Raw genomic sequence first — 13247 nt, forward strand, 5'->3', positions numbered from 1 at the left:
TCCAGCAGAACACATTGCTTTATTTAGTCGCATTAAATAACTTCTTGAGTCAGGTGTTACTTCTTTTATTACAGATGAGAAAACTAGTTCAGCCTTAAAAAGCTCTGTGAGAGCAAAAACCAAGTGGGGGCGACCTCGTCAAGTCCACTCTGTGTCCTCATTAATTCCCAAGACTGGCACTTTAGGCACTGAGTATTTTTGAAATAGTGAAGTGGTAGACCCACAAACAATTCATGTGTCTGTGACCCAAAGTCCAAGGTTAATATTTGCATGTTGGCCATTTCCAAGTTAAACAGGAAGAATTAGAGATTCATTTTATTCAATCAAAAGCATTCCCTAATGCAGAGGTAGAAGTTTGTTTAGTGGTGGTTAGATCTCACACACAATACACTTCAGTTCCCCTGTTTTAGCAAAACTGCCCTGATCAGAGCTTATAATCTAATGGAGGAGGGGAGTCCTATAAACGAATTATAATTCATTCACAACTATTTAAGAATATGCTGAACATTTGAACCTACACACACTTTGCCACATCTCTTTAGTTTCAAAATAAACACAAGGTATTGACTAGTGTAAGATTAACTTCTTCAAGTAATTGTTGCAGTTATTGTAGCAACAGGGAGACAGCCTGGTATTTTAATAACTTTTACGCATAGGAACGATAACAACCGGGAAAGTTCTGTACACTTCTGAGAGTCCCCTTGTATGCATACATGAAATCAGACAGTTTACAGAGGATTTGTGAAATAGTAATACTACTTCTCCAAACCCAGAAGTGCATCTTAGCATGTAGAGGCCATAAACACAGGAAGGGGTCCCAGAAGAGCCAGCTGTCTGCTTATTATCTTTGTTCAAGGGACTTCAAAGTAAGGCTCTCAGTGACTCTAAAAAACTTCCAGGTCTTATTTCAGTTATAGGTCAAAGCAGAGTTCAAGAGATTAAAAAAAACAACAACAACAGCTTTTCTATCTGAAGACATGTCTGTGACACCCACCCTTTTTTGCTCACCTCCTTCTTTTTGAGACATCTGACTCCACTCTGGACACACACGCCTTCAAAGAGGGGCCACAAATGGGGTGCTGGTAGGTGGCTCAGGTACCAATGATTCCTCGGTGTGGGTTTATTCGAATAATAATCCTATCAAATTTCACATTCCTAGTTTGGGCATTAAACCCTTTAATCAATTTTGTACATTTCACTTACCATCCTCACAGACTTCCAGCCCCACTGCTTCCCTCATCAGCACAAGGAACGTTCAGCATTAGGAGCACCAACTCTGATGCCAGGCTGCTTGGGGTTTTTATTCTTGATCTGCCATTAGTAGTGTGACCTCGTGCAAATAACTTCTTTATGCTTCAGCTCTCTCCTCTGTGCAGTGGGGTGACAAGGTTGTCCTGAGGATGAAATGACTTGATAGAAGTAAAGCACTCAGAATAGAGCCTTGTACGCACACAGGTAAGTGCTGAAAGTGTGGCCACTTCCATTGCTGAGCACCTACCATTTCTCAAGGTATGTGCTAGTCACTCTGTCGCTGTATTGCCACGAAATGAACTTCTCTCTTGGTATTAAGGAATGGTTTTGGTAGAATAAAATGAATCTCTAATTCTCTTGTTTAACTTGGAAATGGCCAACATGCAAACACAGGGTCCAGCACAAATAATGCTCCTTTTTTATTATAAAGTCTTTTATTACAAAATCTTAAGCATCTAAGTCTCTTAACATAACAATATCACACTCAACCATACCATATGGCATTTTAGGTGAAATGTTCAAATTAAAACTCTACATTATTACACCCATATTATTACCCTACCAACCACACTCAAGCAGGCATTACTTCTGACAGACCCTGCATTAACCTTGGACTTTGGGTCACAACCATGAGTTGTTCGTGGGTTTACCACTTCACTATTTCAAAAATACTCAGTGCCTAAAGTGCCAGGCTTGGGAGTTGATGAGGACACAGAGTGGACTTGACGAGGACACCTCCACTTGGTTTTTGCTCTCACAGAGCTTTTTAAGGCTGGACTTGTTTCCTCATCTGCAGTGCCAACTCAACCTAGCCGAGGGCAGTTGTCTTAAGTGGCAGCAACTTTCTCCTCACATAAGTGCCAATCTAATAACTTACTGATCATGCTCCCCTGAGTATATGTTTACAAGTGTGTCAAAGGGACACAGAAAGCAAGGGGAGCAGGATAACTCATCAAAACATCCTGAAGATACCCTCAGCCCAATACCAGGTGTCTGTCCTCATATCTGAGAGTGGGAAGCTTCTTACCAGATCGCTACCATTTGTACTCAGGAAGAAGTATGCTTAATCCATTGCAAACATGTAAACATTTCTACAATGAAGAAGAAGAAGGAGGAGGAGAAGGAGAGGAAGGGGAAGAAGGAAGAAGAAGATAGAAGAAAGAAGAAGAAACTCCAGGCGAGGTGATTTAACTTGCATCAGGAGCTCATTCAATGTTTATAGGGACTTAGGGGATCTTTTCCTTTAAGTGCCCCAGATCTGCCTGTGGCTACTGATGCCGGGTCTCCAGAAGAGCTGGAGAACGTGTGGTGACTACATCTGTGTTAAAGCCCTTCATGTACTCTGGAATTATTTTTAGATTCAGAATACTTTTTTTTTTTATGTGTAAGATTTCCCATGGCATTAGACTCCTGATTAATCATTTCTCTTGTAACAAACTGATGGCACCAATTAGTCAGAGCATGATGGTAGATGTGAGTGAGCAAAATAAACTTGTCTAAAATGAATGACATATTCTAAGGAATTTATTGAAAAGCTCTCCTGCCTGCTAAATAAAAGAGTTTATATATGGAAGGCCCACTTATCTTCTGTGAAAATTCTTGAGCAACTAAATGAAACAGAAAATAGGTTCCAAAGTCTCTTTTGGAAAAACAACAAAGCTGTGTGTTTTCATTGTAAAGGTATGGAGTTTTGGGGGGATTCAGATAATTTTGGTCATTTTGAAATACTTAATAAAAATGATTTTCTTCGCCATCATGGAACATCATTTGGAAATACAAAGAGCTAGTGCAGGAAACATACAAAATGTACAATGTTTACTACTGTGTAAAGCAAAGTAAAACAGAACCAAATTATTAATCAGCACTTTCTACTTTAAATAAAACCCAGGAATGTTTTTAAACATCACCATGAGACATTTTAGCCCCAAGGATATTTATGGAAGGCAAATATAATGTTAGCCATCAAACAAATTTGTACTTTCAGTTTTTTCCACCTTTGAGAGAAATGGAATTCTAGGTAAATTGTTCCATTTGGGAAGGGTCCTCAAATGTGGAGTTTTTCATGCTCCCTGTATGGGGAAGACTTTCCACTGTACATTTCAGTCCTCGTCAATTGCCTCCCCCACCCTCCCCTGAAGTTGCTGCAAAGATTTTAAAGGCTGTTTTGTTGGCAGCCTAGGACGCATCTGTGACCTTACCAAAGTGGAAGTGAAAGCTCTCAGTTTTTCTTCTTTCTTCTTCTTTTTTTTTTTTTGCAACAGTAAATCTACTAATTTTACAGTCAGTTGAACAGCAATGGATTAATTTGTTTAAAGTCTGCATTCACAAAGAGAACCTGAACTTCAGTAGCTTGAATGCCTGACATGGCAGCCTGGTGGTTGAAGGGTAGACACTCACAATGTGCTCTGGAAGGAGGCTGGCGGGCCACTGTCACCTGCTCCTCTGCACAGGTGCTGACCCTGCGGTCGATTCCAAGCCCTGACGGGGTAGCAGGAAGGCTGGGCCTTTGTGTGCAACAGAGAAGGCTTTTCCAAGGCCTGAGCCGGCTGCCTCCAGCAGCCACAGGAAGCAGAAGAAAGAAGAGGTGAAAGGCCACGATGAGGGTCAGAATGGGTTAACTTTAGTTAACATCAGAGGTTATAGCTTTTAACAAGCGCTTCGACAAACTTCTTCGAAGATGCAATTTGTTTCTTCTTTGTGAACCATTATTTTTTTTACCCTATTGATAGTGACAGCTTCACAAAGTTTTTATATCCTTCAGAGAATAAAGAATCATGTTCTTTAAAAGATGTGCAGGTGGAAGACTTTATAAAGCTTCCATGATTTTCAAATTGGGAGCTTTAAAATAGACTCCATGCTTGGCTAGGTCAAAAATAATCTGTGAAGGATGCTGAAAAAATCCCCATGCAGGGGCTCTAACTTCTGGAAGCTTCTTTGTGTAGTTCACTTTCAAACATTGTGGTGTAATTTTCCCATTCATTATTCAAAATTGCCAAAGAACCCTCTTCTTAAGTTTCCACACTTGGGTTTCTTTACATTCAGAGCATGATGCTGAGCAGAACCCAGTGTTGCATTTCAATGCTTGTTGCATTTCTGTGTAGGCAAACGAGATGGCCCCGGACTTCTGTGTATGTGTTTTGTGCTCTTACGCTGGTGTCACCCCATGTTTTCTGTTGAAGGACTAAACTCTGCTACATGGCCCAAACTGTCAAGGATTTTGAATTTGTAATTCTACTTTTTACAGATTTTCTTAGGCCTCTCTTGCCATTATACTGTCAGCCTCTCGTTCTTGTTGCTATAATTGCCCACCCAGCTTTAAGAGTACTCCCCCACTTTTCAAGTTCTACTCAACGTCAAATTCAGTGTCACCTGGCCTGATGTAGAGGTTGAAGGGGGCTCTTAGCTTTTCACCTCACCTTACTCCAAATCAGCCCACACGCACAGCCAGGATAACCTTATTTAACTAGAGGACCACCCTTCACACCATTTCCTTGCTAAAAAACTTCTGGCGATTTCCACGGCCTGCCGCCTGCATTGCTTGTAATTTTCCACTGTAGTGTGTATCCCCCTCTGTAGCTCTCAGTAGCCTATTGTATTTGACAAGTCAGTCACTTTGCCTGTACCATCCTGGCCCCTTTCTCAGGCTGTGCCCCTGTTCCTGGGCCCTCAAAGGGGAGCCCTGCAATCCCAAGGTCCTGCCCCTGCACCATCTTCCTGTTCACAGTTGGCTGGGCCAGGGTGGGGGCCTCACCAACAGGAAGCCAGTCTGCAGGATGTAACAACTTGCAAACTTGAGATGGGAGCTTTGCTGGGTATCCAAGGGTACTTGTGGCAGAGATACTAATTGGACATGCACACTTCTCTTTTCCAGGTTTTAGCTGAGCACATAGCTTCCCAGAGTAAAGACAGCATGTGCAGTCTCCCTAACAGATAAGTGTGGCCACGTGACCAAGTTCTGGCCAATGAAATACATGTTTATACACGTAAGTGAATTATTCCAAGTAGGTTACAGGGGAATTTTAGTTTATACCTGTTATTCTGGTATAATTATTAATAGCATTCTGTTTCATTCTCACAAGGGTTCCAGTTCAGGTGGCATTTACAGTCACCCTAAATGAGCAGATATGTGCACTTCCAGAAAGTTCCCTCAGATGGAGAATTGCTCTCCTCCCCTTCTTCCACTCTGCTGATCGAAAGGTGGATGTGGCAGCTGGAGTTCGGATGGCGCCCTGGAGCAAGAGAAGAATATGGAGTGGAAACCATGCTTGGTAGGAAATGAGGCCGGAGTGGGTCCTCACACCACCACCCACCATGCCCGCAGTTCTTGATTGTGAGAGAAAAACAAGCTTTTATTTTCAGCTGGACCTGCTCCTAACCAACAAAGTGCTTGAACTGAAAAGTCTTATAAAGTTGTTTATTTCACTGTGTAGTCAGTGCCACAGGCATCCTGGAGTTCACACCATGTAGATGCATCGGTCTGCGGGGGGAATGAAACAGATGTGCAGAAAGAACCACGCAGAAAGACAAGAGACCATGAGGCCCCATGAGAAATGAGAGGGTAGGAGCCTTCATATCTAACTTTCTATTCCAGTTCCCTTGGGTCCTCTGGTCTTCATTTCCTGCCTTGAGGTACTGCTTGGGTAGATTTTCTTATGATAACTTAGTGTTCATTGCAACCACACGTCTTCAGAGCTTTAACCCTCTTTTTGCCCACTGCTGCTGAGCAGACAGATGACTACCTGCTGATTCCTAACCACATTTTGTGCTTCTCTGCCTCGGTGCATATTCGTGCCCCACATGCTGTGTGGAATCCAGAGCCATCTTTCAAGCTCTAGCTCAAGTACCACCTCTTCATGAAGCCTCCCCTTAGCCCAACTGATGAGTTTTTCTCGTCCTTGGACCCCTGTCATTTTGCATATACTTGTTCTGTGTCATTTCTTTTTTTCCCATCTCCTAATCAAGTTACTTGAATATTTGGCATGTCCTGCCCTCTGCACTGTCAGCTCCTTAAAGGTGCACTGCATTGCGCCTTTCCTGGTTTTGCGCTTTTCCTGGTATTGTGTCTTGTGTGTGGCCTCTAGCAGCCTGCCTGCAGCCTGCTTTGCCAACCTACAGTAAGTATTTGCTGAACAGTTGTGAGCTGTAAAATGCACAACTAAGCCTTTGCAAATGGTCTCTGAAACAAGAGAAAGCAGCCTTTCTTTGAATTAAGTGTATGTACTTGGGTGCAGGACTTTGTGTCTTGTCGAGGCTTTCCTTTACTTTTATGGCTCAGGGCTGAGAGTACTTTGTTGGAGCCCACTAGATATTTTGTTACAGTTTTAGGAGAAATCTTTCTAAGTCTCCAGGTCGGCATCTTTTGTTGAAACAATTTTCTATGCTAAGTAGCATGTTTACTACTATAGTAATTTACAATTACTGAATCAAAAGTACAGAAAGTCTAAGTGATTTATGAGAAATTAAAGAAAGTCTGTGTCTCATAAAGCAGTGATGACAAGCTCTTTGGGTTTCCTTGTATCAATTGCTACGCACGGGCTTTCTAACTGCAGCCTGCACTCAGCTAACCAGCACCACGTTGTCAGAGGGACTAGTAAGTGATGACACGTGTATCACTGGGTGACCTCTCTGTCTCTACGACAGAAAGTTCACACACAGCACAGTAGAAAACCCAGTCCACTTCTTTAATTTTTTGTACATGATTGATTGATTTTTGTGACTGACTTGGTCAAATGTTTTGGTTTTAATACTCATTGTGAAAAAAAAAACCCAGACATCGTAAAATGTAAAACAGATCTCTGTGTGATTATAGCTGCAACTTTAAATTAGTACTATGAGGGCAAGTAACAGAGTGACGTGGGCTAATGGAGGGAAACCATGTGTGCCTTCTGCCATGACGCGTTATTTATAGACTATAATTGGTAGCTGTTGGCAACTAATAGTGTCCTCCTTCACACTCAACCATCACGTGACGCACTAGTGTGGGTAGGTTTTTATATTAATAATTTAGTCATAAAAGTTGCCAATGATTGTGCTTATTTAATTTTATTTATTATGAATTGGAAGGGATTTGAAGTTTTTTTATAATTGGCCTCTAGCTCACTTGCTTTCTTGGATGGGGACCAAGCTGCTGAGTGACAGCTTGCATGACAGGGGCTGCACTTCACCCAAAGTTGGGTTGTGCCAGGCCATTGCGAGTGTGGCCAGAGGGCTCGCTAGTGAACTTTGTCAGGCAAAGGCAACGGCGTAGATGAAAGGACAAAACGCAGAAACGCATTTCTACTGTTACTGTAACAAAGCCGGAGAGGCAAAACAGGACAAGGGAGAGCTCTGTGTCTGGGGAGAGGTCTGGAGAGCCACGTGGCTGACCGCCGCTGCCCGGCGAGGCTCACAGTGGGCGTGCAGACCCGGAGCCCGTGGCAGGGCAGGTGGTTTGGCCGCTGCGTGTCTTTGGTGAAGGTGCTCTCTGTAAACCTGTTTCATCACCTGTTACTCGGGGATAATGAAAACTTATTCTACGTGAACCTGTTAGCATTTAAAAAATACACAGAGACATACAAACACACTCAGTTCGTGGTACACAGAGGTGCTCCAAACATGTTAGCTCTTCAAGTTATCAACAGCAGATGTGCCCGTGACAGTGTGTGTCACCACGGAAAGGGCACGGGCAAGCCTCGTAGGAACAACAGTCGGTCAGATCGGGTTGGCTGGAGTTTCCCTGATTTTAAACTAATCACTTTCTGTAACTTTTTATTTTCTTATTTGTAATGTGATTTAAAACTGGGTTATAAAAGGAGTCTTCCTTATTTTCTGTTACTTTAATTCATTTTTCTTAATACCTTTAGCCTGTTATATAGCATGGCTTAATTTTCCTAGGCTTCTTTGATGGAATGAATCATTTGTTTACAAGTAGCCTGTGGATATGTAGACATTGTTTAGTTACTACCTTTTTAAGGAAACTGAGTAGTTGAATTTAAAATAGAAGTGTGGTGACCATAAAAGAATTAATAAAAAGTTTTGAATGATGGATTGATTTAAAGATTTAAAAGTTGTAGGAGAAATACAAATCAAAATCACAGTAAGATTCCAATTCAGACTCACTGGGATGGCTAGAGTCAACAAGAAAGACAATACCAAGTGTTGGCAAGGATGTGTAGAAATTGGTGGCCTCCTAAATTGCTGATGGGATTTAAAATGGTTCAATTATTTTGAAAAAAGTTTGGCAGTTTCTTTAAATGTTCATAGACTTACCGTATAGCCCAGAAATCTCACTCTTAGGTATCTAGCCAGAACACATAAAAATGCGTGTACACACCAAAACTTGTACATGAATGTTCATGGCAGCATTATTTACAATAGCCAAAAAGTGGAGAGGACCAAACGTTCATCTGCCGATGACCGAAGGAACATAAAGGGTGTGCCTGTGCAGCGGGACGCCATCTGGCCGCAGAGCAGAAGGAAGCACTGATGCGTGGGCGCCCCCAGAAACGTGGTCGGTGACAGAAGCCCATCACAGGGAGCATTCATTGTGGTGAGTGTGGAGAGACAAACAGTAGATTCGTGGTTGCCTAGAGCAGAGAGTGGGGATGGAGAATGACTGTAGATAGAAGAGTGTTTTTAGGGTGATGAAAGTGTCCTAAAATTAGATTGTAGTGATGGTTGCACAACTCCATAAATTTATAAAATGTTGAATTCTACACTTAAAATAAGTTTTTATGGTATATAACTTTTATAGTATGTATTGATATTACTTATCAATATTGGCTATTTAAAAAAATCAAAGGAAACATGATGTTAATAAGAAAGTAATTAAAACATTTGTGGAAAAATCTTATTATGTAAATAAGATTATAATTTTACCAAATTTCTATTCTTTTTTTTTAAAGATTGTATGTATTTTTTAGAGAGAGGGGAAGGGAGGGAGAAAGAAAGAGAGAAACATCAATATGCAAAAAAGCATCAATAGGTTGTCTCTCACACACCCCCAGCTGGGAGCCTGGCCCACAGCCCAGGCACGGCCCTGACCGGGAATTGAACCATCAACCTTTTGGTTTGCAGGCCAGCACTCAATCCACTGAGCCACACCAGCCAGGGCTAAATTTCTATTCTTAGTATTGCATCTATTTTATCTGAATGACCTGTAATATGGTCATTAGGATGTTAAATATGAATAATGTTTTTATTTTGCTAAAATTTTATTATGCAAAAAGCAGTTTGTACTTATTTCAGCTTGTGTGGTGTTAGATCAGAATATGTTTCCTCAGGGAGTCGGTGTCCTGTAGGACTCTGTGCGCTCAGATCCTACACCTTTGGCTTGGCAGTTTAAAAATAGAGTTGAATTGTCATAGAGTTTATGTTTTAAAGTTGTAATAATTTTAAGGTACCATTTTGGTTACAGCTGATAGAATATTGTATAAAATGAAAACTAAAACAGCTAAGTATTGCATTAGGTTGTATATAAGTCAGTTTCAGATGTTTTATAAATTCAGCCTGTGCATAAATTGAATTTCTTTTATAAATTCACATGTATAAACAGTGAAGTTTATTGTTCCATAAGATTTTATATTTCTTCTTTTTTTCAATCGTCTAAAATATTTTCACGAGAGGAGGCTGTGCCAGAGATGATCCTTCACCTCCAAAGTGCTTTTGCATCTTGTGCTCTGGGGGGGCTGGATCAGGACATGACCACTGCAGATTCCACGAGAACATCGACTCTGTCATTGTTAGACTCTTTCGTGAAGAAAATCTCATCTCCCTGGTTTAAGGGTTGACAGGGCAATGCTACTCCTGAATCATCCTTATGTGCCCTGAAAATGCTTTGCTGAATAGGAGTCAGGCTTTCGAGGAGTTCTGGTGAATTTTGTCCCTAACTCCATGACAAATGACCCATGAGCTTCCTAAGGGACAGCACCCTCAACCATTGGGAGCGACAGACCTGCACAGGAGAGGCACTGACAGCAGAAGGGGTTTGTGAGCCAAGCACCAACAGTTAGAAAAGGGCCTGGACAAAGTGAGCACACAGGAGTCACGTAACCCTGGAAAGCAATGTGCCAAAGATCAGCCCCCAGAGCTGGCACTGCACCTGACTTGGGCCAGAGGGGTGTGGCTGGTGGCAGCACCGGGCACTGTGCTGCATTTACCTGCGGTCTAGTTTTTAGCTTCAGCACCTTCTTAGAAATGATACTGTAGCCACAAACCTGGATGACCCAGCCACGCATACATATCAGGAGGGCACAGGCGGCAGCAAATCCTGGTGCTCAGGCAGCAAGCACTGCCTGTCACTTCCCAGCCTGGCTCCCCTTCTGGCAGCCCCAGGGCTGCTTCCACCACAGGCCTTTGGGCTTCTTCTGCCTCCGAGACGAGGACTGTGACCGACACGCTGTGTGAATTCATTGCTGAGCTTCATTTTCACAGACACCTCCTCTCTGGTCTCTCCGATGGAGGGATTCTATCTTGTTTTTAAGAAAGAGGATTCTGGGTTGGAAAACATTCTCCACGTGCAGGAGTCCGGGTCTGAGTTCAGGCCTCCTACAGATCCCGCCTGGCCCCAGCTGGAAGGCTCCAGAGCACACACTGGTGATCATGATATAACATATATACCATACATATACGCACATTAGTAATAACACTATAACACATGTACAAGGCCTGTCCAGAAAGTACCCAGCCATGTACTGTGAAAAAGAGAGACATTTATCGAAGAAGATACAGGAAGGATACAAAAACATTGTACACAGGACAATGACGCCTCAGTCCCCTTCAAAGTAAGCACCTTGGGACCTCACACAGTTCTCCCAGTCACTGTCATCTGCCCTGTCATATTTTCCTGAATCTCATTGGTGGTCTGAAATCTCTTCCCTTTCAAAGCTGATATTAGTTTTGGGAAAAGCCAGAAATCACAGGTCTCTAAATCTGGGCTGTAAGGGAGCTGAGTCACTTAAGTGATTTGATATTTTGCCAAAAATCTCTGCACGAGACTTGGTGCATGAGTGGGGATGTTGTTGTGGTGAAGCTACCGATCACCAGTTGCCCACAGCCGTGTCCTTCTGAATCCTCTGAATAGTTTCTGCAGAGGAATGTTCAAGCTTAATGCAAAATTTGATGGAGATTCCTTGCTTGACTTGCTCATTTTTTTTCAATTTTATTCATTTTCAGAGAGAGGGGAAGGGAGGGAGAGGGAGGAAAGCATCGATGTGAGAGAGAAACATCAGTTGGTTGCCTCTTACAGGCCTCCAGCCAGGGACCAGGCCCAAAACCAAAGCATGTGCTCTGACTGGGAATTAAACCAGCAACCTCTCAGTTCACAGGCCAGTGCTTAATCCAATGAACCACACCAGCTAGGGGATGCTCAGTCACTTTGAATGCAGTGGCCACACAGTACACATGCTCACTCAATGGTGTCCCCCGCCCCCACTGACTAGTATGGTGAAGTTGTCACAGTTCACACATGCACATTCCAGTCCACTCTCCTTGGCTGCTAGGTTACACTGAGGTCCGCAAACTGTTCTTGTTATGTTAACAATGGTTGGACTTTTCCCAGACAGACCTTGTATGTACATTAGTAGTGATGTAACATACACAGACACATGTACACAGCTTACTGTGTGTGCAAAGCACTCTTTCAAGCACTTTACATATATTGGCTCGACTCTCATAAAAACTCTGAGACTGAGGCAGGAGTGGTTAAGTTAGCTGCTGAAGATCGTAAGCTGAGAGTTGGCGGAGCTGGATTGAGGACCTAGGTCTGCCTCCAGAGTTCATGCTCTTACCTGCCGTTGATGGATGATTGTTCAAATAATACTGTGGTCTATTATTTATGTGGTAATAATAATAGTGATTTCTTCTTATTCTCACATGGAATATATACTTAGGTCTTACTGAAAGTGAATTATTATCCCAGAATTTTCTCCACCTCTCAAAAACACTGCTAAGAAGGCGATACTGAATGTCACGTCCTATGAAGGAATATTTATATCAGTGTTTATTTAATTCTCAGAATTCCTCGTGTGAAGTGTGGGGGACCAAGCTCCGCACTGAGGGTCAGAGGACCCGGATTAACTGACTCCACATTGTACCTCCTGTTCCTTGAGAAATTGATTTTGATTCTCTGGACCCTGGCCTCTTCATTTGTGAAGTGGAGTAGTAGCATCACAGAATTGTAAGGATGAAATGAAACACATTAAAATAATTTGGAAACCCCAAAGTAATATACAAATGTGAGATGTTATTAATCTCCTGGCCCCTGGTCCCCTCAAAATACTTATGTCTGAGCAATATTATGGCTTAATAATTTGAATGGCCTTGATCCAGAAGCCCTATTTCAAGAGAAGGCTTGGAAAGGATCCCTAAGTTGATTCTGACCTACATCCAGGTTATGGGGCTGTGGCTGAAGGAGCAGCTGAGCTCTCTGCTCTGGGGAGCAAAGATACCTACTAACTGCCTTTGATGAAAGTCCAGCTCCAAGTTCTTCACTTGGTGGCTGGACTCGGTCCTCACGACAACCCTGGTGATGAGGTCCCACCATCCTGTCTTTATGGACGGACATCAGCACAGAGCACGAGCCCCTGAGCACAGACACAGATGGCGAAGAGGCTGCTCCCCAAGCCCAGAGCAGAGCCAGGGGTGGCACGGGCAGCCTGGGCACCTGTAGTGCTGGGGCAGAGCTTTAGCAAAGGGGTCTGGACACATACTGTTCAAGTGGTTAAGTTAACAAAAATTAGACACGACAATATTATTGCCATTATCGTTTTAGGCTAACATCACTCAAAGTGCTGTAGGATCGGCAGGTTCAGGGTTCCCGTACACTGGCGGTGTGGAAACCACTGCAAATGAACCGTTAATGTTGAGTCTGCCCAACGAGAAAGACTTCCGCTGGCCAGGAGGGTTGGTGCCTTCACATCCGATGGTCCCTGCCCATGGTCACCGTCACCTTGCCACCCCTGGTCTCATCTCACTCACTACAAGGACTCTCCATCCTCTCCCTGTCTCAATGCTGCCTT

Source organism: Phyllostomus discolor, chromosome 2 (assembly GCF_004126475.2).
Source record: "Phyllostomus discolor isolate MPI-MPIP mPhyDis1 chromosome 2, mPhyDis1.pri.v3, whole genome shotgun sequence".
NCBI classification, from domain to species: domain Eukaryota; kingdom Metazoa; phylum Chordata; class Mammalia; order Chiroptera; family Phyllostomidae; genus Phyllostomus; species Phyllostomus discolor.